The sequence below is a fragment of the Schistocerca serialis genome, chromosome 4 (assembly GCF_023864345.2).
Source record: "Schistocerca serialis cubense isolate TAMUIC-IGC-003099 chromosome 4, iqSchSeri2.2, whole genome shotgun sequence".
Taxonomy (NCBI): domain Eukaryota; kingdom Metazoa; phylum Arthropoda; class Insecta; order Orthoptera; family Acrididae; genus Schistocerca; species Schistocerca serialis.
The window spans coordinates 850,602,715-850,629,151 of record NC_064641.1 but is presented as its reverse complement, the minus strand read 5'-3'; the positions used below and the strand labels follow the sequence as shown (position 1 = coordinate 850,629,151).

General features: G+C 40.5%; 1 protein-coding gene across 1 annotated transcript in view; it reads right to left on the bottom strand.

Moving 5' to 3' along the window:
- Window positions 1–26,437, bottom strand: part of LOC126473484 (solute carrier family 22 member 7-like) — a 514,289-nt gene that overhangs the window by 187,184 nt on the left and 300,668 nt on the right. The gene's annotated exons all lie outside the window — the stretch shown is intronic.

Sequence of the window (26,437 nt, the reverse complement as noted above, 5' to 3'; positions counted from 1 at the left end):
TTAGCTGTAATACACCATCCACGCGTTTGTTAGTCGTAGACGGACAGTTAGTATATCGCATTTTATCACTTGTATTCCAAGAAAATGCATGTACACCTTATCGTTTACAATTATACCACTGTACTTCCCTATACTTATCTACACGTCCACTTGTTTTCTTACAGTTACGTCTCTTAAAATATGTAAGTATTCATATCACACAACGCGCGCTATCGCGGGAAATGATTCATTGTCGAGAATTGTTAACTTGTAAGTGTATACATAGAAGGTCTAGTAAATAAAACAGTCTCTTCCAAAATTTCGGACGAAAGTATACAAATCGTTGCCTGCCAGATAACTTTCTCCTTCCAAACGAATTATAGCGCAATTTAGTGAAAAAGCGCAGTCGCAAGTAACACAGTGCGAAAGAAAAACTAAATAATTTTTGTAGTCCCAGAAAGGATGCTAGTCCAGCTGAAGAACAGACCCGATTAAACAATCTTTATACGCATGATGATGTTACGTAACATGAACGAAAGAAATATGTGCAGTGCACAGTGAGCGATATTTACTTCAAAATCTAAAGAAGTTTGCTATTTATGTCAAAATATTAAAATAAAGAATTGATTCATACTGAAATATTTCAAATCCATAAGAGACAAGGTCTCCCAATTATCAACGGAAACATAGTGTCTCACAGTAAAATCAACCCATTGTTTTTTGTTATTGTGCACTTTAAACGAAATCGTAGATGTTAACCTTTGGATCGCAGGTACGTTTTTGATACGTGGAACTTCCCAATGTTGTAACAAACAAAAATCTTAATATTCAGAAAAATGAGTTAATTTAATTTACTTTAGCTATAATTTACGCTCTGTTGAAGAATTCTTAATTACATCCACATCAGTTTGTCTCCGTCTTCGTTTCTCTTTATCTAGTTTCGGGCCAGACTGTGTTATCTATGGTACTTTTTCTTCTATAACTTTTGTTCCAGTCTAGATTCTACCTCTTTATACTGGTCTACATCGAGTCAGTCCATCTCGCTCATGGTGTTACTCTTGCCCTCAAGCTTTGCCTCCATAATTCATTTTGCTAATCACTCTATATCCCCTACTCTTCTAAGTTCTGTCATTCAACTTCTCTGTTCCAAGTTCCTTCCTAACATCTTCATTTCTCACTCTTTCACTCCACGTAAGTAGTAGGTAGATGACTGTGTCAGCGAAGTTTTCAAATCAAATTGCTGTCGAACTTCTAAGCAAATTAATTAAACTGATCAATCAACTAGCTTCATTCCCACCCACCCATCCACACCCACCCCCACCCCCAAATGACATCATGTGTTTACCTCAGCCTGCATGTGGCTTCCCTGTCCCTCACCTCTCAATCCTTCCATCACCTACACTATTGGCGGAAATTTCGGCGGCAAATTCGAATTTTTGGAGGAATTTCGAATTTTGGTGGGAATTTCTTTGTCCCAGGAATGCGCTCAGATCCCACCACACCACCCACCCGGGAATTGGCGGGAAATGTGCCGTTTCCTGTACTCGAACCATGTCCTTCTGGATGGAAAACCCAAGTGCACCCCCTCCATCACTTGGAAACTGTCCAGATGCAGGAGAGGACGGTTAGGTTAGTGTGCTTTATTTGTTTTGGTTGGGAAACTGAAGTAAAGATCAGTCCTAATTATGTAAGTAATCATAAACATCAGTCCTCATTACACAAATATATGCACAGCGCTACACAAGAACTGCCTAAAATCGCAATACAGTTCAGAAATTGATGATACCATACAACTGGTGTTAGCCTGCTGGGAAAAACTTCACAGTACCACTCGAAACTAGTGGCAGATGCACTCAAACTCTACCCTTCAGTTACAGGCTTGTGGGAAAAAAAGGTTGGAGTGTGAGGTACTATTATTTTTATTTTTGGGGGGAAATATTTTCAACTCGTGAGATACTGGTGTTGGACATAATAAGTGTAGCCTGTAAAAATACAGGGGAGGCCTGTATCTGTCACTGTTTTATGTCAGTGTTCGCTACAGACGCCTCACGCTGCAGTCCAGCTCACTGAAGCCAAAACACGCTACTGCAACTGACGGAAAATGTTTCAGTGTTCTAATTACATATCGAAACTGTCGTGAAAAAACCAGCACTCGTAATGAATGGGTCATAATGTAACACATGTACTGGGGATAATCGTCAACCCAAAAGACTGCACATGGGCGGCAGCTGAATGTGTGTTCTCCTTGAGATACAATCACAAACTGCCGAGATCAGAGGTCCTTTTACCTTTCCTCATCGCTCCCCCTCCCTCCCACCCTCCTTGCATATACGGTGGAGACACAGACTTTTCAAACAGTCAACTGCTAGCCCAAACACCTCGCGATTTTTCTATCGCCCTTCCGCCAGTGGCCGGCCGATGTGGTTGAGCGGTTCGAATCCTGCCTCGGGCATGGATGTGTGTGATGTCCTTAGGTTAGTTACGTTTAAGTAGTTCTAAGTTCTAGGGGACTGATCACCTCAGATGTTAAGTGCCATAGTGCTCAGAGCCATTTGAACTATTTTGAGCCTTCCGATAGTGAATGAGCTCGCCATGGTCACTGACCGCTTTGAGGTAATGGTCCTTCACCATCACAAAGCATGAAGCAACCATGCACCACCCTGTAAAGTGCCCAATATTCTGGGGAATCACTGCATTGTAACAACTGTATTTGAGGTCAACATAGCTCCTATAATCGAGCATCTATTTAAGAGGTAAACATGTACTCTTTCCACAAAAATAGACGCAGCCCCTTTAGTTTTAGTTTTGTGAGCAAAATCGGTATAGCTATTACTTCAACTGCAGGATGCAATTCGCATCTCATCCAACGAAGTGCTCTGCTACATTACAGATGACCAAAATTCTTAGGTCGAGCTATACATCTCCTGTATATGTTCACCCTGCATAAAACTGGGAAGAAAAGCTTCCACTACTTTGAAGCGAAAAATACCGATCACTGTAGAATATCCTCGTTATTTCTAAAGCGTCATCAGAGTAAATAAAAAGCGAGGATTTTAACTCCGAAGAAAACACATCCATGTTATGGAATTTCTTTCAGTTTGATGGACAAATTACACGGCCTGAGAGTGTCTTTCGCGTTCAAATCAGTGTCCATAAATAAACAGTCATGCACATGTGTATCATAGACTTTTCAGACACGTGAAATAACATTACAGAATACAATTTGTCACACCATTTAGTCACATCTTGAAAAAAACACAATTATTCTACGTTTGACCACAATTAACAATAATTCAAGAGGACATTCATGTTTTGTACATATTGGCAGGTTCTGCTTTACCAATGCAATGCCGTATCACAGTGGCGTTTACAAAACAAATAGAACCTCCTATAAGACTTTACTGTATCTCTTTCTTGCAATACATCGAAATCAAATACTGCCTGCATGCTTACATTTGACAGTTTTGATCCAGAACTTACCTCTACCGATATGTGTGTAAAGTTTCAATCATACAGCTGATTCTTGTGTTCTAGTTTTGCAGGTAATTCGATCATCACAGCCTGCTTCACAGAAGTTTCTCACATGTCGGGAAGAAACACTATCATTTCTAGTTCCACAATGAGGTATAACTCAAGTGGTGTCTACTTTATAATTAGAGGTTATGAAGTATGAAATGACATAGTACTTGCGGTAATACCTACTTTTAAACATGCAGTGGTGACAATGATAATAAAAACAGTAATGATCCCATGAAGACAGATACAGCCCATTTCTATTAGTTTTATGAGCAAAATCGGTGTATTTTGGAAAGAACTATCTACATTCAAACTTTAACCAGCTACACTGCCCCTTGTAATAGAACCTCTTATAAGATATTACTGCATCTATCTCTTCCAATATACTGAAAAACAAATACTGTCTGTGTGTTGATATGGAGCATATTACATATACATGTGCCGCTCCACTGGAGTAGGTCACCAATGGTCAAAGATGCTTGCACAGATGTGCGTAAATTTTTATCAATGGTACTGGAAAATGATCTTATCCAACAGACCATCAATCACAAGACAGGGTTCCCGTATTGTTTGGTCATAATCAGTTTAAAACATTGTTTTTTCAGCTCTAATGCATCCATGCAGTGTATGACTACAGCTCTGTACATCACTTTACACATTGTTTTTCTACCATGACTTCGAGGACAGTGTCAGGAGCTAAACTGGCATTAACATATTTTGATCCACTGGCTCTTACAGAAAGTTGAGCATTGCATCGTGTAAACTATGCAACTTCCACAATACACAGATTTGTAGAAATGAAACACAGACATGACATTTCTCACTGGCAAGAATGTGGAAGACTTTGCAACATATGGAAACTGGAGGAGTCTGCGGCATTGTAGAGTGTTTCTAACAGCTATCTGAAGGTGATGACCTGTATAGTTAATCTCGTCTTCCACAGTGATGGGGTAGTGGATGTCTTCGTGTTCTGTTTTGAAGATCATTGCCGGCCGCTGTGGCCGAGCGGTTATAGGCGCTTCAGTCTGGAACCACGCAACCGCTACTATCGCGAGTTCGAATCCTGCCTCAGGCATGGTTGTGTGTGATGTCCTTAGGTTAGTTAGGTTTAAGTAGTTCTAAGTTCTAAGGGACTGATGACCCTAGATGTTAAGTCCCAAAGTGCTCAGAACCAATTGAACCTTTTTTTTAAGAGTATTGTTTTCTAATTTTACAGTGATTAATGTTTCAGTGTTGACCATTTCGGGAAGGTGCCGTTCACACCATGAGTGAGGTACTAGAGAAAAGAGGTACCATTTTCTTATTGGTGGAAAGAAAAAACATGTGAATCTGCATCATTTAGGAATGCCTGAAAACAACTGTTTGAAGATGATGACCTGTACATTTAATCTCATGCTCCACAGCGACAAGTAACAGATATGTTTTCTGCCAAGGCTCTCTATGTCTCAACCAAGTTGATGCCAGTCCATCATTATGTGGTAATCAGCAGCATACCATCAGACAGATGGTATGAGAAAGACACCGTTGGTATGGGATGATGTACTGTATTAAACACTGCAGTTGATAGTGTGATCAATTTAAGAATTTTACCAGTTGCTCCTTAATTTCAACTTCAACCAATGATGTGGCAGAATGCTTCCCAAATTCTGCATCATTGCTAAATCACCTCCACTACTATTCAAGTAGCATATACTAGATTGCGACTGTGCAGTATCTCCATTTGGCCATATACACCAAAGTATACCAGACAGTGTCTTTTACTGACACAATTATCTACTTATTTGCAGTACATCAATCATAGTGCACAATTTATGATTAAAACTGGCTATCTTTCCCTCTATGGATGGGTGTTACAGAGTATTCTTGCATTCGAAGGATTAAATAGGAGATTGACAGATTCATCCCACATTAGACTTATTGACCTCCCCCTCACTTATCGACCTTAATGACAGTGAAAAATTGAACCACGTGTACCTAAAGGAAATTTGGGAAAAGCAATCGTCACCGAAGTTAATCTGTCGGTAAAGAGGGAGGAAAGGGTTACATCTAAATGAAAGGAAAAATGCAAATGAAACTGGTGGAAATTAATTTTGAAAAGGGGTAAAGTTAATGAAGAAAGTAAATGTGCAGCCGTTACGTTAACAATTAACTAGCGGTAATAGATATTTGAGATTTGGGGGAAATTACGGTCGCCAGTCCTAAGGACAATTACTATAGTAACTGAAAAAGAAAGGTAATTACACATATAATTAGCACTAGAAGTGTGGCAACTGAAGGTTGACACGTGTAGTGTGAAAACTGAAAGTTTGTCAGAAGTAATAAATTTCGCTACACTCTGACTAAATTTAGCAAAAGAATTAATAAAACTGGAAAATCGAAAGTTAATTTAGTGACTGAAGTTAATAGTGGGCTTTCTTTCTGAAGCACATCGACATTCAGTAAAATAAGGTTAGTCTTGGACTACCTCAACAATCATTTCAAAAGCTACTTGAATCTACGCAATTTAGAAATAAGAGAATTAACTTTGAACTTGAATTAAATGATTCTGAACAATTAACAATAGTAAAATTTAGTACGTACCAAGCTGAGCTGCAGTCACAGGTAACTAAAATACGGTAACAAACTCGCACTCTTAATTTGTGCTTGTGCAATCTAAATATTGTAGCCAGCTGAACTTTGAAATTAAAGCAGTGAAATCGAATGATGCTGGCGTTTGAATTTCAACGACCCTCGGGCTCATTTCGGAAAAGGAAGGGACCCTGCTTGGCAATGCAATTGGGACAATGAGCAACAAAGGTTCATGCTAAGTTGCTGTAATTTTGCGAGGCAAATGGAACAATTTGAGAAGCTGAGGTCTGCCATACAGTTCTGAAACTTTACGTGCTTTTAGTCTTCCTTGTTGGTTGATTGAAGGTTTGAAGCCGTCGATCGAGGAGGTGGCGACAGTCACTCATTGTCGGCCGTCGCTGTTGCAGAAGCTGGATGTTGGCGCGCCTTCTTCTCGACACGGTCACCAGGCGAAACGGGCTCTTGATGTGCGCCAGCTAATGCTTCCCGTCCGCGACACCATGTCAGAAACTATCATCGCGAGTCGAGCGCAATTACATGCTGCCAAACCCCGAAAGCGCGGCAACTCGCGGCAGCGTCACACAACACACCTGCTCCACTCGCTACTCCAGCCAGACTCTCTCAGCTCTGCCCGCGCTCCACGCGGCAGAGTTAACACTACCAAAGATCCTACACACTTTGAGTCTTCACACGACCTATCGATGTAATCGTTCGATAGCAGTTTTCCCTAGGCAAGACCCAGCGTAAAAATACAAATAATATTTACGAAACAAACCAATTATACATCGACATAAATGCATAAATATATATATACAAATAGTAAAACAATTACAATATGTAAAGACACAGAAATGTCATATATTCTGGTAACAAAAATAAGGAAAAGAAATTATAGTACAATAGATGGAAATAGGAGGATATGCATTTCCGGCGTTACACATGCCCCACATTGTCTGAGGATGTTCGTGTAACGTAAACAGACTCAGAAAATGTCCAAAAAAAAAGAAACAGCGGAAATGCATATGCTCAAAACATCAACAAAATTTAGCATTCGCCTAATTAACCATAAACCAATTTTTAGACGATAATAATTGAGTGGAGACACTCCTGATCTTATTCCACTCTGTCATCTTGATCAAAATAAAACAGGTTGACAACATATTAAAATTCATAGAAAACATAGAAAATGGTTTAGCTATTCTTAAAATCTAAATTCCTAGCAGTATTAAGAAATGGAATACTATTTACAAAATTAATCAGATTACATGGTCATAGAAAATAGGTATACCAAAATACGCAAATTAATAATTAATTACATATAATACGTATTTTATATAAACTTTTCATAATTAATATTCTCGTCATGAGTGTGCACTTAACGCTAAACAAGAAAATAATATACAGCAGATCGGCAAAAACATGAATATTGACAACAGAATTCTTTCATATCAGCTGTCCGGGAAGAAAAACAACTCCGCCTTCCCTACTTGCAAGTACAAAGAATGCCGACAGCGGCACAAGAGCCGACAGCGGCACAAGAGCCGACAGCGGCACAAGAGCCGACAGCGGTTCCGCCCCGCCAGTATTGTTGCGCCCGCCTGTGCGGCACGCTTGATCTCTCTCGCCCTTGTAACGGCATTTCCAGAACGTCCGTTTCACTGAATTCTTTAGGAAAAACTCACTCCCGAGTAATCTCAAGGAGTCCATAAACACTATCACAGTGGATAACTCAACACTGTCCATCATCACACGCATGTACTAGCCTGAAACTTAAAACAGCGTCTAAGTACATCGGCAATGACTAGTAAATCACATATTTATGGAATCTTACAGCTATTTACAAAATCATATTTACATTACTTAATCTACTGTGACTCAGCTGAAAACTTAAACTAGCAGCTTGGATTTTTCAGTTGATTACATCATGATTAAATTGATTAAAATTAAATTGATTAATCAGAATTAATTACTTATTAATTACAACTTCTTTAATGACCTTGGTCAGTCAAAAGCATGGCACTCTAGCAAATCGTTAAATCTTACACTCTATATTCACATACTGTACAAATTACCCATTCTGTGGTATTAATCAATCCTAGGTTGGTACAATTTCAAGTCTACAATATTCTGTATACCTAATAGTTTTCCAGAGCTTGGATACTCTAAGCAATAATCATTTGTGTGAGGTATACCAATGACTTTGTATGGTCCATTATAAACAAACTTAAATTTAGAGATTTCATTGTCTATCTCGCTCGATTTCTCATGAGCTTTTACAAGTACTAAGTCTCCGATTGCAAACTTAGCAAAACGCACTTTAGCGTCATGACAACGTATGCGAGCATCGGCTTTTAGCTTCATTACTTCTCGCAAACGATCTTTTTTCACACCAATACTAATGTTAATCCGTGGAGGGAATTTGATTATCTCTTCCACTAAACTTTTACTTCTGTCATCCAACAGGATTTCCTCTGGAGAAAATCCCGTCGATTCATGTCTCAAGGTGTTCATAATTCTCTTAAATTCTGCTTCATATTTGCCCCATGCCCTATGGTTGAGATGGCAATAGGTACGGGAAAGTCGGCCTCGTCTTTGTTCGTGTGTTACGTTTGACACACCATCTACAATACTTTCCAATTCACTTTCTACATTATTGTCAATGCCGAGATTCTTCACATTACAGTAGTTCAGATTCATACCTACGTCAATAGCATCCGGCCAGTTAACAATGTGTATAGGCTGGTATTGCCTATGCACACAGTCTCCTGCCTCGTCAAATCTAACTACTATTGTTTTATCTTGCGACGTACATGTCGAAGTTTTGCTTTCGCAATTAATCACTGCACGATTCTTTAATAGCCAATCTAACCCGATAATTACTTCCGTAGTTAAGTCTGGCACGACGACAAACTCTTGCTCAAATCGTGCCCCACATATCTCGAAGTTGACAAAAATCTGTTTTGTGACCGGTTTACTGGCCTTCCCAGTAGCACCGATAATTTTCACTCCTGTTACTGGCATAACTACGATGCCAGGTCTGTCTTTCAGTAACTCAAATATTTTCCCAGATACAGCACTCAGTTCTGCACCGGTGTCCATCAACACGTTTAGTTGTAGGTCGTGCATATTAACAGACACTACTATCTGTCTACACTTGTCCTCGACTGTTTCATTATTTTCCCACAGTAAATCCTCGTCAATATCCAGGTCATTCCAGAAAAAAACCATCCGGCTTTGATCCTAAATTCGGCTTGTCTGGCGGCTTTTTCAGCCTCTGTTCACATAGTTTTAATTTCAACACGTCTGTCCTGAGGCTTAGTCTGTAGCTTCGCCTCCAATACCGAAACCTTTTCCTGTAACTCGTCAACTAGTGAGTGTTGCATTGCTATCAATTCACTAATTGCCACCTTCGTTGATTCCTCTTTAGTCAGATTGATCTCATCTGCCAATCTACGTGGAGAAATGTGCCCAGTAGTATCTGCAATTACTTCCTCTAGATCTGCGCAACCCACACCGTTATCGTCTGACTGTATAATGTCAGCTCTAACCTCATACACGCTGTAATCTATGTGCTTTTCTGCCAATCGTGTCCGGCTATTACTAAAATTTTCGTAATCTTTCTCCTTAATACTCTCGCAATGTTTAAACCGGAGGTTTGCATCGGATGGGTCGGCTACTTCTACCACTACGACTTTCGGTAAGGTCTGCCGGTTAGGGCCAGAACTTTCCGTTACTACTTCAACATCCAACTCTTGTGGGACGAGACACGACGAATCTTGCTCGTGCTCCCCATTAACATCAACTATTTCTAGTAAAGTCTGCCGGTTAGGGCCAGAACTTTCTATCATTTCACAAACACTATCTTCCTGCGGGACGAGACGCGGCAAATCCTGCACGCGCTCCCCAAAACACTTCTTCCATACAGACCCCTATAATCTCTCAGTTCGTCGTATAAGCGACCGAACTGCCTTAACCAGACCTCATCCCTCTCTGCATCCCCTCGCTCGATGACGGACGTTTTATCCGACATCTGACCTTCTCTCAACAATTGCGAATCATTCTTAAACTCAATCTCCAGTTCCGCTGTGGGTATTACAGCTGCCACTTTATAATCGATTTCCGGAACACTACTTAAATTGTTCTCACTGACAGTGAATGTATTTTCTACTGCCGTGTATACAGCTGATCTACTACTTGTGGGCGCACTCCTTTCTCCTAACACTGGCACACTCTCCCGCCGTTGATTATTCCACACGGAATTTTCATAACGACGACACCTGGGTTTTCTCCTGTTATTGGGCCGCCAAAATTTCTCCACGCCTGGTCGGCCCCTCACCGGCGCGGCTAATGGTTTCCCTGTCTCGTCCGAGCAGATACGCTCCCCGGATGCTGCTGAGGCGGCTGATCACACCCTCTGGCGTTATTACTATTCTGTGAAGCCCGTATCACGTTAGTATGATACTGGTTTCCGTCATTCCTGTTATTATTTGCATTGTACCGATTGTTATTACGGTCCGAACCATTATTGTTATTGCTGCCATGGTTGCGGTATGCATTATTCCCGTGGTTATCGTTGTTGTGGTTGCTGTGGTACCCGTTGTTGTTACCACGGCCTCTGCCACTGTCGCGATTATTGCGCCAATTTTCCTCGTCCTCCACTCTTTCCAGGAAATCATTGATTGTCCTGTAATTGCTTCCTACGTATCGTTTTGTATCATCTGGAAGCTTCTTGTAGAGTTCCCAGACTATTTCGGATTCCGAGCGGCGGTCACGCAAATATTCCAACTTGCGGATCCAGCCCTCACAAAACTCCTTCATCGAACCGCGCGAATTCGCATCGAAAGGCCTCGATACGACAAATTCGCGCCAGACACTTTGCTGTTTTTGCGCTGACCAGTATTCAGCCAGAAACAAATTTTTAAATTCGTCAAAAGTCAGGTTCGTAATGTTGAGGTTTAAGCCCCAACGCTTGGCATCACCAGCCAACACATCAATAATAGCATTAATTTTTCTCTCATCAGTCCATGATCTGGGTAAAACTCTTTCACAATTCTTAATGAAATCCGTCGCGTGTATACCGCCTTTTTTCAAGGGGTCGAACCGCTCCTCTTTTGTCAACAATTCCGAACTATGTGCATAGATTGGCACATAGCTCTGTTTTTCGTCAAGTTTCTTTTCTAATTCCGACACTCTCGTAATTACTTGGCAAGTGGTTGTCGCAAGCGTTTCTACTTCCCTTTTTTTCTCTTCGCAGGTATTAGCCTGCTTCGTCACTTTGGTATCTACTTCGGATACTAAAGCCTTTAAAGTTTCCACCTTCTTTTGATCCTCTTTTTTCACTAACTGAATTTGTTCCGTCACCTTATTCTCGATGATCGGAGCAACTGATTCTCCTACACTTTTCTCGATTCTGCTAATTTCAGAATTAAAACGAGTATTTATGCTCGCAATTTCCGCCTGAACGCCTATCATTTCCTGTTTAAGATTACCGATTTCGGTATTAATTACAACAATATCTTCTTTGATTTTATCAACTTTTGTGTTAACAACTCCAACATTGTTGATAACAACGTTAATAGCTTTGTTCTGATTGTCTAGCATCCGTTCAAATTTTTCAGACTGAGCTTCTTGCTTGGCAGCCTGATCTTCTTGCTTGACCGATTGACTCTTGATTTCGTTAATCAAAACATTCAATAAATCAGTTAAATTCCCGGAAACTACCGGTTTTACTTCCCCAGCGGCTTCCTCTTTAATTTTCCCCCCGTATTCGTCATCAAGGGATTCAGATTTGATTTTCACTTCCGATTCCGAAACATTTTCTAAAGTTTGGAATTCCATTTCTGCTCTTTGTTGCGTTTCGGCGGTCGCGTCTTTCATGCTAGCCGCCTGCCCCTGAACAATGGGTACCGCGGTGCGCGTTTCCCACTGTTCGACCGATTGTTCCGTATATAAGTCTACCAAATTTTGGCAATTGTTGCCTTCACTCATTTTAATAATTTTCAATATAAATGCCAAATCTCAAATATAATTAGGATTACTCCCACTACTTATTCTCTCTGACGTAACGGCCTGTACGTAACCAGTACTTCGTTACGAGATTTGCAACATACAAAATTCGTGTCCAGAACAACCTCAAATCCGAAGATTGTCCTGTCACCAGGTCGCCACGTGTAACCTCCCCCTCACTTATCGACCTTAATGACAGTGAAAAATGAAACCGCATGTACCTAATGGGAATTTTGGAAAAGCAATCGTCACCGAAGTTAACCTGTCGGTAAAGAGGGAGGAAAGTGTTACATCTAAATGAAAGGAAAAATGCAAATGAAACTGGTGGAAATTAATTTTGAAAAGGGGTAAAGTTAATGAAGAAAGTAAATGTGCGGCCGTTACGTTAACAATTAACTAGCGGTAATAGATATTTGAGATTTGGGGGAAATTACGGTCGCCAGTCCTAAGGACAATTACTATAGTAACTGAAAAAGAAAGGTAATTACACATATAATTAGCACTAGAAGTGTGGCAACTGAAGGTTGACACGTGTAGTGTGAAAACTGAAAGTTTGTCAGAAGTAATAAATTTCGCTACACTCTGACTTAATTTAGCAAAAGAATTAATAAAACTGGAAAATCGAAAGTTAATTTAGTGACTGAAGTTAATAGTGGGCTTTCTTTCTGAAGCACATCGACATTCAGTAAAATAAGGTTAGTCTTGGACTACCTCAACAATCATTTCAAAAGCTACTTGAATCTACGCAATTTAGAAATAAGAGAATTAACTTTGAACTTGAATTAAATGATTCTGAACAATTAACAATAGTAAAATTTAGTACGTACCAAGCTGAGCTGCAGTCACAGGTAACTAAAATACGGTAACAAACTCGCACTCTTAATTTGTGCTTGTGCAATCTAAATATTGTAGCCAGCTGAACTTTGAAATTAAAGCAGTGAAATCGAATGATGCTGGCGTTTGAATTTCAACGACCCTCGGGCTCATTTCGGAAAAGGAAGGGACCCTGCTTGGCAATGCAATTGGGACAATGAGCAACAAAGGTTCATGCTAAGTTGCTGTAATTTTGCGAGGCAAATGGAACAATTTGAGAAGCTGAGGTCTGCCATACAGTTCTGAAACCTTACGTGCTTTTAGTCTTCCTTGTTGGTTGATTGAAGGTTTGAAGCCGTCGATCGAGGAGGTGGCGACAGTCACTCATTGTCGGCCGTCGCTGTTGCAGAAGCTGGATGTTGGCGCGCCTTCTTCTCGACACGGTCACCAGGCGAAACGGGCTCTTGATGTGCGCCAGCTAATGCTTCCCGTCCGCGACACCATGTCAGAAACTATCATCGCGAGTCGAGCGCAATTACATGCTGCCAAACCCCGAAAGCGCGGCAACTCGCGGCAGCGTCACACAACACACCTGCTCCACTCGCTACTCCAGCCAGACTCTCTCAGCTCTGCCCGCGCTCCACGCGGCAGAGTTAACACTACCAAAGATCCTACACACTTTGAGTCTTCACACGACCTATCGATGTAATCGTTCGATAGCAGTTTTCCCTAGGCAAGACCCAGCGTAAAAATACAAATAATATTTACGAAACAAACCAATTATACATCGACATAAATGCATAAATATATATATACAAATAGTAAAACAATTACAATACGTAAAGACACAGAAATGTCATATATTCTGGTAACAAAAATAAGGAAAAGAAATTATAGTACAATAGATGGAAATAGGAGGATATGCATTTCCGGCGTTACACATGCCCCACATTGTCTGAGGATGTTCGTGTAACGTAAACAGACTCAGAAAATGTCCAAAAAAAAAGAAACAGCGGAAATGCATATGCTCAAAACATCAACAAAATTTAGCATTCGCCTAATTAACCATAAACCAATTTTTAGACGATAATAATTGAGTGGAGACACTCCTGATCTTATTCCACTCTGTCATCTTGATCAAAATAAAACAGGTTGACAACATATTAAAATTCATAGAAAACATAGAAAATGGTTTAGCTATTCTTAAAATCTAAATTCCTAGCAGTATTAAGAAATGGAATACTATTTACAAAATTAATCAGATTACATGGTCGTAGAAAATAGGTATACCAAAATACGCAAATTAATAATTAATTACATATAATACGTATTTTATATAAACTTTTCATAATTAATATTCTCGTCATGAGTGTGCACTTAACGCTAAACAAGAAAATAATATACAGCAGATCGGCAAAAACATGAATATTGACAACAGAATTCTTTCATATCAGCTGTCCGGGAAGAAAAACAACTCCGCCTTCCGTACTTGCAAGTACAAAGAATGCCGACAGCGGCACAAGAGCCGACAGCGGCACAAGAGCCGACAGCGGCACAAGAGCCGACAGCGGCACAAGAGCCGACAGCGGTTCCGCCCCGCCAGTATTGTTGCGCCCGCCTGTGCGGCACGCTTGATCTCTCTCGCCCTTGTAACGGCATTTCCAGAATGTCCGTTTCACTGAATTCTTTAGGAAAAACTCACTCCCGAGTAATCTCAAGGAGTCCATAAACACTATCACAGTGGATAACTCAACACTGTCCATCATCACACGCATGTACTAGCCTGAAACTTAAAACAGCGTCTAAGTACATCGGCAATGACTAGTAAATCACATATTTATGGAATCTTACAGCTATTTACAAAATCATATTTACATTACTTAATCTACTGTGACTCAGCTGAAAACTTAAACTAGCAGCTTGGATTTTTCAGTTGATTACATCATGATTAAATTGATTAAAATTAAATTGATTAATCAGAATTAATTACTTATTAATTACAACTTCTTTAATGACCTTGGTCAGTCAAAAGCATGGCACTCTAGCAAATCGTTAAATCTTACACTCTATATTCACATACTGTACAAATTACCCATTCTGTGGTATTAATCAATCCTTGGTTGGTACAATTTCAAGTCTACAATATTCTGTATACCTAATAGTTTTCCAGAGCTTGGATACTCTAAGCAATAATCATTTGTGTGAGGTATACCAATGACTTTATATGGTCCATTATAAACAAACTTAAATTTAGAGATTTCATTGTCTATCTCGCTCGATTTCTCATGAGCTTTTACAAGTACTAAGTCTCCGATTGCAAACTTAGCAAAACGCACTTTAGCGTCATGACAACGTATGCGAGCATCGGCTTTTAGCTTCATTACTTCTCGCAAACGATCTTTTTTCACACCAATACTAATGTTAATCCGTGGAGGGAATTTGATTATCTCTTCCACTAAACTTTTACTTCTGTCATCCAACAGGATTTCCTCTGGAGAAAATTCCGTCGAATCATGTCTCAAGGTGTTCATAATTCTCTTAAATTCTGCTTCATATTTGCCCCATGCCCTATGGTTGAGATGGCAATAGGTACGGGAAAGTCGGCCTCGTCTTTGTTCGTGTGTTACGTTTGACACACCGTCTACAATACTTTCCAATTCACTTTCTACATTATTGTCAATGCCGAGATTCTTCACATTACAGTAGTTCAGATTCATACCTACGTCAATAGCATCCGGCCAGTTAACAATGTGTATAGGCTGGTATTGCCTATGCACACAGTCTCCTGCCTCGTCAAATCTAACTACTATTGTTTTATCTTGCGACGTACATGTCGAAGTTTTGCTTTTGCAATTAATGACTGCACGATTCTTTAATAGCCAATCTAACCCGATAATTACTTCCGTAGTTAAGTCTGGCACGACGACAAACTCTTGCTCAAATCGTGCCCCACATATCTCGAAGTTGACAAAAATCTGTTTTGTGACCGGTTTACTGGCCTTCCCAGTAGCACCGATAATTTTCACTCCTGTTACTGGCATAACTACGATGCCAGGTCTGTCTTTCAGTAACTCAAATATTTTCCCAGATACAGCACTCAGTTCTGCACCGGTGTCCATCAACACGTTTAGTTGTAGGTCGTGCATATTAACAGACACTACTATCTGTCTACACTTGTCCTCGACTGTTTCATTATTTTCCCACAGTAAATCCTCGTCTATATCCAGGTCATTCCAGAAAAAAACCATCCGGCTTTGATCCTAAATTCGGCTTGTCTGGCGGCTTTTTCAGCCTCTGTTCACATAGTTTTAATTTCAACACGTCTGTCCTGAGGCTTAGTCTGTAGCTTCGCCTCCAATACCGAAACCTTTTCCTGTAACTCATCAACTAGTGAGTGTTGCATTGCTATCAATTCACTAATTGCCACCTTCGTTGATTCCTCTTTAGTCAGATTGATCTCATCTGCCAATCTACGTGGAGAAATGTGCCCAGTAGTATCTGCAATTACTTCCTCTAGATCTGCGCAACCCACACTGTTATCGTCTGACTGTATAATGTCAGCTCTAACCTCATACACGCTGTAATCTATGTGCTTTTCTGCCAATCGTGTCCGGCTATTACTAAAATTTTCGTAATCTTTCTCCTTAATACTCTCGCAATGTTTAAACCGGAGGTTTGCATCGGATGGGTCGGCTACTTCTACCACTACGACTTTCGGTAAGGTCTGCCGGTTAGGGCCAGAACTTTCCGTTACCACTTCAACATCCAACTCTTGTGGGACGAGACACGACGAATCTTGCTCGTGCTCCCCATTAACATCAACTATTTCTAGTAAAGTCTGCCGGTTAGGGCCAGAACTTTCTATCATTTCACAAACACTATCTTCCTGCGGGACGAGACGCGGCAAATCCTGCACGCGCTCCCCAAAACACTTCTCCCATACAGACCCCTATAATCTCTCAGTTCGTCGTATAAGCGACCGAACTGCCTTAACCAGACCTCATCCCTCTCTGCATCCCCTCGCTCGATGACGGACGTTTTATCCGACATCTGACCTTCTCTCGACAATTGCGAATCATTCTTAAACTCAATCTCCAGTTCCGCTCTGGGTATTACAGCTGCCACTTTATAATCGATTTCCGGAACACTACTTAAATTGTTCTCACTGACAGTGAATGTATTTTCTACTGCCGTGTATACAGCTGATCTACTACTTGTGGGCGCACTCCTTTCTCCTAACACTGGCACACTCTCCCGCCGTTGATTATTCCACACGGAATTTTCATAACGACGACACCTGGGTTTTCTCCTGTTATTGGGCCGCCAAAATTTCTCCACGCCTGGTCGGCCCCTCACCGGCGCGGCTAATGGTTTCCCTGTCTCGTCCGAGCAGATACGCTCCCCGGATGCTGCTGAGGCGGCTGATCACACCCTCTGGCGTTATTACTATTCTGTGAAGCCCGTATCACGTTAGTATGATACTGGTTTCCGTCATTCCTGTTATTATTTGCATTGTACCGATTGTTATTACGGTCCGAACCATTATTGTTATTGCTGCCATGGTTGCGGTATGCATTATTCCCGTGGTTATCGTTGTTGTGGTTGCTGTGGTACCCGTTGTTGTTACCACGGCCTCTGCCACTGTCGCGATTATTGCGCCAATTTTCCTCGTCCTCCACTCTTTCCAGGAAATCATTGATTGTCCTGTAATTGCTTCCTACGTATCGTTTTGTATCATCTGGAAGCTTCTTGTAGAGTTCCCAGACTATTTCGGATTCCGAGCGGCGGTCACGCAAATATTCCAACTTGCGGATCCAGCCCTCACAAAACTCCTTCATCGAACCGCGCGAATTCGCATCGAAAGGCCTCGATACGACAAATTCGCGCCAGACACTTTGCTGTTTTTGCGCTGACCAGTATTCAGCCAGAAACAAATTTTTAAATTCGTCAAAAGTCAGGTTCGTAATGTTGAGGTTTAAGCCCCAACGCTTGGCATCACCAGCCAACACATCAATAATAGCATTAATTTTTCTCTCATCAGTCCATGATCTGGGTAAAACTCTTTCACAATTCTTAATGAAATCCGTCGCGTGTATACCGCCTTTTTTCAAGGGGTCGAACCGCTCCTCTTTTGTCAACAATTCCGAACTATGTGCATAGATTGGCACATAGCTCTGTTTTTCGTCAAGTTTCTTTTCTAATTCCGACACTCTCGTAATTACTTGGCAAGTGGTTGTCGCAAGCGTTTCTACTTCCCTTTTTTTCTCTTCGCAGGTATTAGCCTGCTTCGTCACTTTGGTATCTACTTCGGATACTAAAGCCTTTAAAGTTTCCACCTTCTTTTGATCCTCTTTTTTCACTAACTGAATTTGTTCCGTCACCTTATTCTCGATGATCGGAGCAACTGATTCTCCTACACTTTTCTCGATTCTGCTAATTTCAGAATTAAAACGAGTATTTATGCTCGCAATTTCCGCCTGAACGCCTATCACTTCCTGTTTAAGATTACCGATTTCGGTATTAATTACAACAATAACTTCTTCGATTTTATCAACTTTTGTGTTAACAACTCCAACATTGTTGATAACAACGTTAATAGCTTTGTTCTGATTGTCTAGCATCCGTTCAAATTTTTCAGACTGAGCTTCTTGCTTGGCAGCCTGATCTTCTTGCTTGACCGATTGACTCTTGATTTCGTTAATCAAAACATTCAATAAATCAGTTAAATTCCCGGAAACTACCGGTTTTACTTCCCCAGCGGCTTCCTCTTTAATTTTCCCCCCGTATTCGTCATCAAGGGATTCAGATTTGATTTTCACTTCCGATTCCGAAACATTTTCTAAAGTTTGGAATTCCATTTCTGCTCTTTGTTGCGTTTCGGCGGTCGCGTCTTTCATGCTAGCCGCCTGCCCCTGAACAATGGGTACCGCGGTGCGCATTTCCCACTGTTCGACCGATTGTTCCGTATCCAAGTCTACCAAATTTTGGCAATTGTTGCCTTCACTAATTTTAATAATTTTCAATATAAATGCCAAATCTCAAATATAATTAGGATTACTCCCACTACTTATTCTCTCTGACGTAACGGCCTGTACGTAACCAGTACTTCGTTACGAGATTTGCAACATACAAAATTCGTGTCCAGAACAACCTCAAATCCGAAGATTGTCCTGTCACCAGGTCGCCACGTGTAACCTCCCCCTCACTTATCGACCTTAATGACAGTGAAAAATGAAACCGCATGTACCTAATGGGAATTTTGGAAAAGCAATCGTCACCGAAGTTAACCTGTCGGTAAAGAGGGAGGAAAGTGTTACATCTAAATGAAAGGAAAAATGCAAATGAAACTGGTGGAAATTAATTTTGAAAAGGGGTAAAGTTAATGAAGAAAGTAAATGTGCGGCCGTTACGTTAACAATTAACTAGCGGTAATAGATATTTGAGATTTGGGGGAAATTACGGTCGCCAGTCCTAAGGACAATTACTATAGTAACTGAAAAAGAAAGGTAATTACACATATAATTAGCACTAGAAGTGTGGCAACTGAAGGTTGACACGTGTAGTGTGAAAACTGAAAGTTTGTCAGAAGTAATAAATTTCGCTACACTCTGACTTAATTTAGCAAAAGAATTAATAAAACTGGAAAATCGAAAGTTAATTTAGTGACTGAAGTTAATAGTGGGCTTTCTTTCTGAAGCACATCGACATTCAGTAAAATAAGGTTAGTCTTGGACTACCTCAACAATCATTTCAAAAGCTACTTGAATCTACGCAATTTAGAAATAAGAGAATTAACTTTGAACTTGAATTAAATGATTCTGAACAATTAACAATAGTAAAATTTAGTACGTACCAAGCTGAGCTGCAGTCACAGGTAACTAAAATACGGTAACAAACTCGCACTCTTAATTTGTGCTTGTGCAATCTAAATATTGTAGCCAGCTGAACTTTGAAATTAAAGCAGTGAAATCGAATGATGCTGGCGTTTGAATTTCAACGACCCTCGGGCTCATTTCGGAAAAGGAAGGGACCCTGCTTGGCAATGCAATTGGGACAATGAGCAACAAAGGTTCATGCTAAGTTGCTGTAATTTTGCGAGGCAAATGGAACAATTTGAGAAGCTGAGGTCTGCCATACAGTTCTGAAACTTTACGTGCTTTTAGTCTTCCTTGTTGGTTGATTGAAGGTTTGAAGCCGTCGATCGAGGAGGTGGCGACAGTCACTCATTGTCGGCCGTCGCTGTTGCAGAAGCTGGATGTTGGCGCGCCTTCTTCTCGACACGGTCACCAGGCGAAACGGGCTCTTGATGTGCGCCAGCTAATGCTTCCCGTCCGCGACACCATGTCAGAAACTATCATCGCGAGCCGAGCGCAATTACATGCTGCCAAACCCCGAAAGCGCGGCAACTCGCGGCAGCGTCACACAACACACCTGCTCCACTCGCTACTCCAGCCAGACTCTCTCAGCTCTGCCCGCGCTCCACGCGGCAGAGTTAACACTACCAAAGATCCTACACACTTTGAGTCTTCACACGACCTATCGATGTAATCGTTCGATAGCAGTTTTCCCTAGGCAAGACCCAGCGTAAAAATACAAATAATATTTACGAAACAAACCAATTATACATCGACATAAATGCATAAATATATATATACAAATAGTAAAACAATTACAATATGTAAAGACACAGAAATGTCATATATTCTGGTAACAAAAATAAGGAAAAGAAATTATAGTACAATAGATGGAAATAGGAGGATATGCATTTCCGGCGTTACAACTTGACCAATCCTCCCTGTAACATCAATCTTACTCCAGGCAACCATCTACATGCACGACATATCTCCAGATGTGTGCGTTTCAATTAGAGTATCACCTCTTATCGCTGTATAATAGACGTAGGAGTGCTGCAGTGATAGAAAGTTAAGAATAAACATATGGTTTACACATGATGGAGATCCAGATGGACGGAATTTGAAACATTTCACGTGAATCAATGGCGTTATCAATTCTGAAGAATTATTCTACTGTCTGGAGTCAGTACCAGCAAGGCACCAGCGTAAGAGAAATTATGATAGAGCATTAACAGACACTCCTACAGTTACACGGTTCTGCACTTAAAAATGCTACAATGTTAAAACCATATGGTTTGTGAAATACTAATCGTGCAGAAAGCAATGCTCTTAATACTCTAATGCAGGATATATGAGTCCGTCATCAGACATAAAACCACACGGCAAATGCCCTAACCTAATCGCTATAGTGACAAATTCCAAAATAATAACACTAATTTCTTCTACACTATTCTGTTGTCCTAGGAAGGCATTGTCAGTGCATACCCGCTGCTCGAGCTGCTTATAAACCAGCTAGAACGAAGTCAGGAGACTGGTGTTCTATCTCTTAGGAAATTAATGGATTTTATTCGTATTTTTATATTGGAAATGAATGTACCCTCAATCAGACTTCCCATATCAGTCATGTTTATCATTAGTAGTAGCAGTATTGGTTTTGATGGATGCAACTATTTCTCGCCAGGAAACAGAGCGCGGAAAAACCGACATGAATAGTTGTAATAGCTGATACATTGAGGTACCATCCACGCCTTGCTGCACGAAAGCGCACACAAGCAAGTAGCAGCTTCTTATGATGGAGTAAGCATCACAATCAGTAGTCAAAGGATATGTACCAGCTTCATTGTTGTTTACAGTAACATTACCACAGCTCTGGTAACATTCCTCTTGCACAAAGATGTCTTGGTCTGATATTAAGTAGTTTTCCTCATGTGTAGGACAATATGGCAATATGTCCCTCGATTACACCCCCGTCATATTATTAAAGGTGATATATGTGACATTGCTCCACTGTCCTACAGGACCCTATGGGGATGGCTTAAGTCTGATAAACGCATTGATTCATCTCCTTTATACGTACGGAATATCATTCTGTGTGAGAAGCAGCTGTAAGTCGGTAATACCTGTATCTATATTCGACTTCATGTGTGATAACACAGTTATGGATTAGGATAGACATGTCTTGCATGCTTTATTATGACACCACTGTGTAATACTTTGCTGAATTATGCATTACCAAAACCAACATTGATTACAGGGGGAGGGGCAGGGTTAAAAGAGAGTACAGTCAGAGCATAGTTCTTAAGCTTTTCTCAGTCCTGAGTTTTTTAGTACCCCCAACCCACATCATTCCCCGCATTACGTGGTACTTTTTTTTCTAATTTTGTTTATTCTTAGTCAATTTAGGTAATTTTACAAGTCTTTTCACGATTTTGCATATTTTGTCGTATTTTCCTCCATTTGAGGTAATTTCGCACCAATTTGTCGTAAATATACCAGATTTTCCTCGATTTTTACCGATTTCATGTCATTTTTCCATGTTTTTTGATATTTTCCCAATGTATCTGTTCATTTTTTCTGCATACCCACGCGTTGTTTGATTTTATATAAGGACATTTGCATGTCCTATACACCAGCCTACTTAAAAATCCTAAGAATTCCCCTCCTCCAGATGATCTGCAAGCATGCATTTTGGATAGGAAGATGATGAAAAGTACAGTGACACTCGCATCGTACATAGATGAGGCTCAGTCGGTGGTGCAGGCTCATGTAGCGATGCACTTGATGCAAACTCAAAGCCTGGCACAGCTCTACACGTTCATCAGTCATTCCACTCTATCGTGTTGAGATCTACAACAGGGAGATGTCATTTATTTATTTACACATCAAGTCCCATAGGAGCAAACTGAGGAGCAAATCTCCAAGGTCATGGAACGTGTCAGTACTTGAAATTACAACATAAAAGTAAAAACAGATAAAAGTAAAATGTTTATGAACCCAAAAAAAACACAAGCCATATGTTTAAGTAAACGCACTCAACATATAACATAAGAATCAGCTTAATTTTTCAAGGAATTCCTCAACAGGAGTTACCCGTGAGAAACTCTTCAGTTTCGATTTGAAAGCGCTTGGATAACTGTTAAGATTTCTGCATAAGAGTTAAGGAAGTCCGATCCAGATGCAGGTTTCATTTCTGGTGAGTATTAACTGAGCAGAAGCTGCTTACTCTTGGTAATAAGCTGATATTGTTAACAAGAAACTACGGAAAAGAATATGTATATTAAGAGGCCAATGTCAAAATACCAAGACTAATGAACAGGGATTGACAAGAGGTTCACAAAATAATATCATTTATTGCCCGAACCACCCGTTTCTGAGCCAAAAATATCCTTTTACAATCGGAAGACTTACCATTGTAAAAGGATATATTACCACAAAATAGAATACCATATGAGATAAACGAATGAAAATAAGCAAAGTAAACTAATTTTCGTGTCGAACGATCACTTACTTCACATACCGTTCGAGTGGTAAAAATGGTAGCATTAAGTCTTTGAACAAGATCCTGATTGTGGGCTTCCCACTACAGTTTTCTGTCTATATGAACACCTATAAATTTGAACTATTCAGTTTCACTAACCATCTGGCCATACTAAGAAAATAAAACGTCGGGTAGTGTTGAACTGTGTGTTAGAAACTGTAAAAACTGAGTCTTATGGAGATTTAGCGTTAGTTTATTTTCTACAAGCCATGAACTTCTGTCATGAACTGCACTATTTGAAACCGAGATAATGTTGCACACAACACCCTTTACTACCAAGCTAGTGTCATCAGCCAACAGAAATATTTTAGAGGTATCTGTAATACTACAGGGCATGGCCATTTAAACAAATAAGGAACACAACTGGCCCCAGCAGTGATCCCTGGGGCACCCCCCATTTGAGCTTACCCCACTGAGACCCCACATTACCGCCATTCTCAACACTGTGAATAATGACCTTTTCCTGTCTGTTGTTAAAGTAAGAGGTGAACCAGTTGTGAGCTACTCCTCATATTCCATAATGGTCCAACTTCATGAGCAATATTTTATGATCAACACAACGCCTTAGTTAAATCAAAAAAATATGCCTAGCGTTCTAAACCTTTTATGTAACCCATCCAGTACCTCACACACAAAAGAGAATATAGAATTTTCAGTCATTAAACGACTTCTAAAGCAGAACTGTACATGTGATAGCAAATTATGTGATATAAAATGATCAATTATCCATACATACACAGCCTTTTCAATAACTTTAGCAAACACTGATGGCATATAAATAGGTCTAAAAGTGTCTACATTATCCATTTCTCCATTTTTACAAAGCGGCTTTACTACTGAGTACTTTAATCGTTTACTACTCACCACTCCAAAAGGAAAAATTACAAATATGACTAAATACCGGCCTGACATGTCCAGCACAATACTTAAATATTGTTCTAGGCGCTCCATCATATCCATGAGAGTCCTTAGTCTTCAGTGGCTTAGTTATTTACCTAATCTCCCCCTTGTCTGAATCTCAGAGCTATATGATTCCCTGTAGAAACAGAATTTTTATTTAATTCACCAGCAATGTTCAGAAAATGACTGTTAAATACTTTACATATATCTGATTTATCAGTAAGAGAATTATTTTTACTAGAAACTGACTTTATATCATTAACCTTTTGCTGCTGGCCAGACACTTCCTTCACATCTGACTACATGCTTTTAATTTTATCCCGTGAATTAGCTATTCTCTTTGCATACCACTACCTCTTTGCTTCCCTAAACATGGAAACATGACGTCCTCTGAAGGTGATTCCTTAGTTAAAGAGACTTCCTTCAGGCAGCTGATTTCAATCTAAAAAAGTAGCAGCTCTAACATCAACTACTACAGGAATCTTTCCATGAGTGATCCCACCACAACCCACTACACTGTCATCTATAATCATTGCCAGCCTCCCCTTCCCATACCTATTCAAGTGCAGGCCATGCCTAGTGAACCCCAATCTACTGGTAGACTGAGGGGGCACCACTGAGATGTGATCCATGCCCTCTGCCACTAGCACCCTCCCCAGCCCCATGTCAACAGGCTTGCCAGCCACATTAAGATGTGTACAGTGTCGATTTCCATTGCTGCTCTGATATCTTTTTCCCATAAGTATATGCTCTTATTGGGCACCAGATGAGCTGCAGTACTATTGTTTACTATTGCAGTACAATGCAGTACTATTGCGCATTGTCTGACATCGTCTAAGTCACAAACCAAAGTATACTTTAGCAATACCAAAAAAAAAAAAATTCATTTCCCATGCAACTCTATGTGCTGATACGTAAAATGCGCGAAATCGAAGCTTATATGCCATAACGGCGAGCGGAGTTCTTCTCTAACAGTGGTGCGTCACCTCTTCTTTTGACTAGTCTGGGAGATAGTAACATCATCTCATCCAATTTAAAAACTGGTAATGCTTTTCATACTCTAACGACTTAACATCGATTCCTCCACGGGAGACACTCTCTGAGGTATATCTGATGGAATTTCTACTACTTCCTAACGATAGCAACACATAGCATTCTCCTGCACTATTTTTCCTCTGTCCTTGTGCACTCACATTAACTTTCCCAACAGATCGTAGTATGCAGTGTGCAGTATTTTTGCTTGGGACACAGTTTTGTAACTCCACCAGCATTCGAGCCCTCCCAGTGTCCACACCACCGGTGACTTGAGTTTTTGTGGCCATCACTGCACTGCTACGCGACCGTTGCAGTCCGATCCTGCCTCTGTCTCATACGAATTCACATCGATAAGCCGAATTAAAATTCAAATATCTCGTGGTTCTCCACTCGGATCATTCTTAGAAGTTATCCCAAAACTTAACAGTACTGATTTCAAAAAACATAAATTTATAACACTACCATATAAAATCCCTCTAAGCAAAATTTAATACTAATACATCTTCCTGTAGAAGACCCTTTTCGTATTCGATATTTGCACCGTTTCACTGTTACTGTCACACTATAACACCTCGAATCGGTCTTCACATCACCATTTCATACACTAGTGTTCATATGGCAATCGAGACGATCTGGGAGGAGACCAGGGAAGGGTGACACAGAATCTCCTCCATCCTGAGGTCTAGCAATAGGCATCGGACAAAGGAGGGTCCTCCTGCACGCTGCACCTACGACGACATCTCCTCCTGTCTAGTGACTTTCTCTGTCTGCTCCAGTCGCTACCTGTACCTGAATTTATAATTAACTTTTTGAAGTTTTGGGCAATGTCTCTCAGGATGACGTGCTACTGCTTCTTTTTCAAGTTTACAAAAATAGTTTCTGATAAGAGGTTTGACGTTTGTCTTTAAATAAAAAGTCTTGGCCATGATGTCATTTTCCACCAGATAGTTTACTTCTAAACTCTGATAATGTTGTGGACTGGCAAGACAGCCAATCCACAATGGACGGGAGACCGAAAGGCACGCTTTAAGCTCACGCAGGCTGGCGTGAGGTCTGGAACAGTTAAAGGAGTTGAGTCTAGTAAATAAAGTACGGAGCTTCTGGAATACTTAACTTTAATCCATAATTGGTGAACATCGGTCTGACGGTACAGGCATCACAAGATAAATATCAAATGATAATGGCGCCTTGCTAGGTCGTAGCAAATGACGTAGCTGAAGGCTATGCT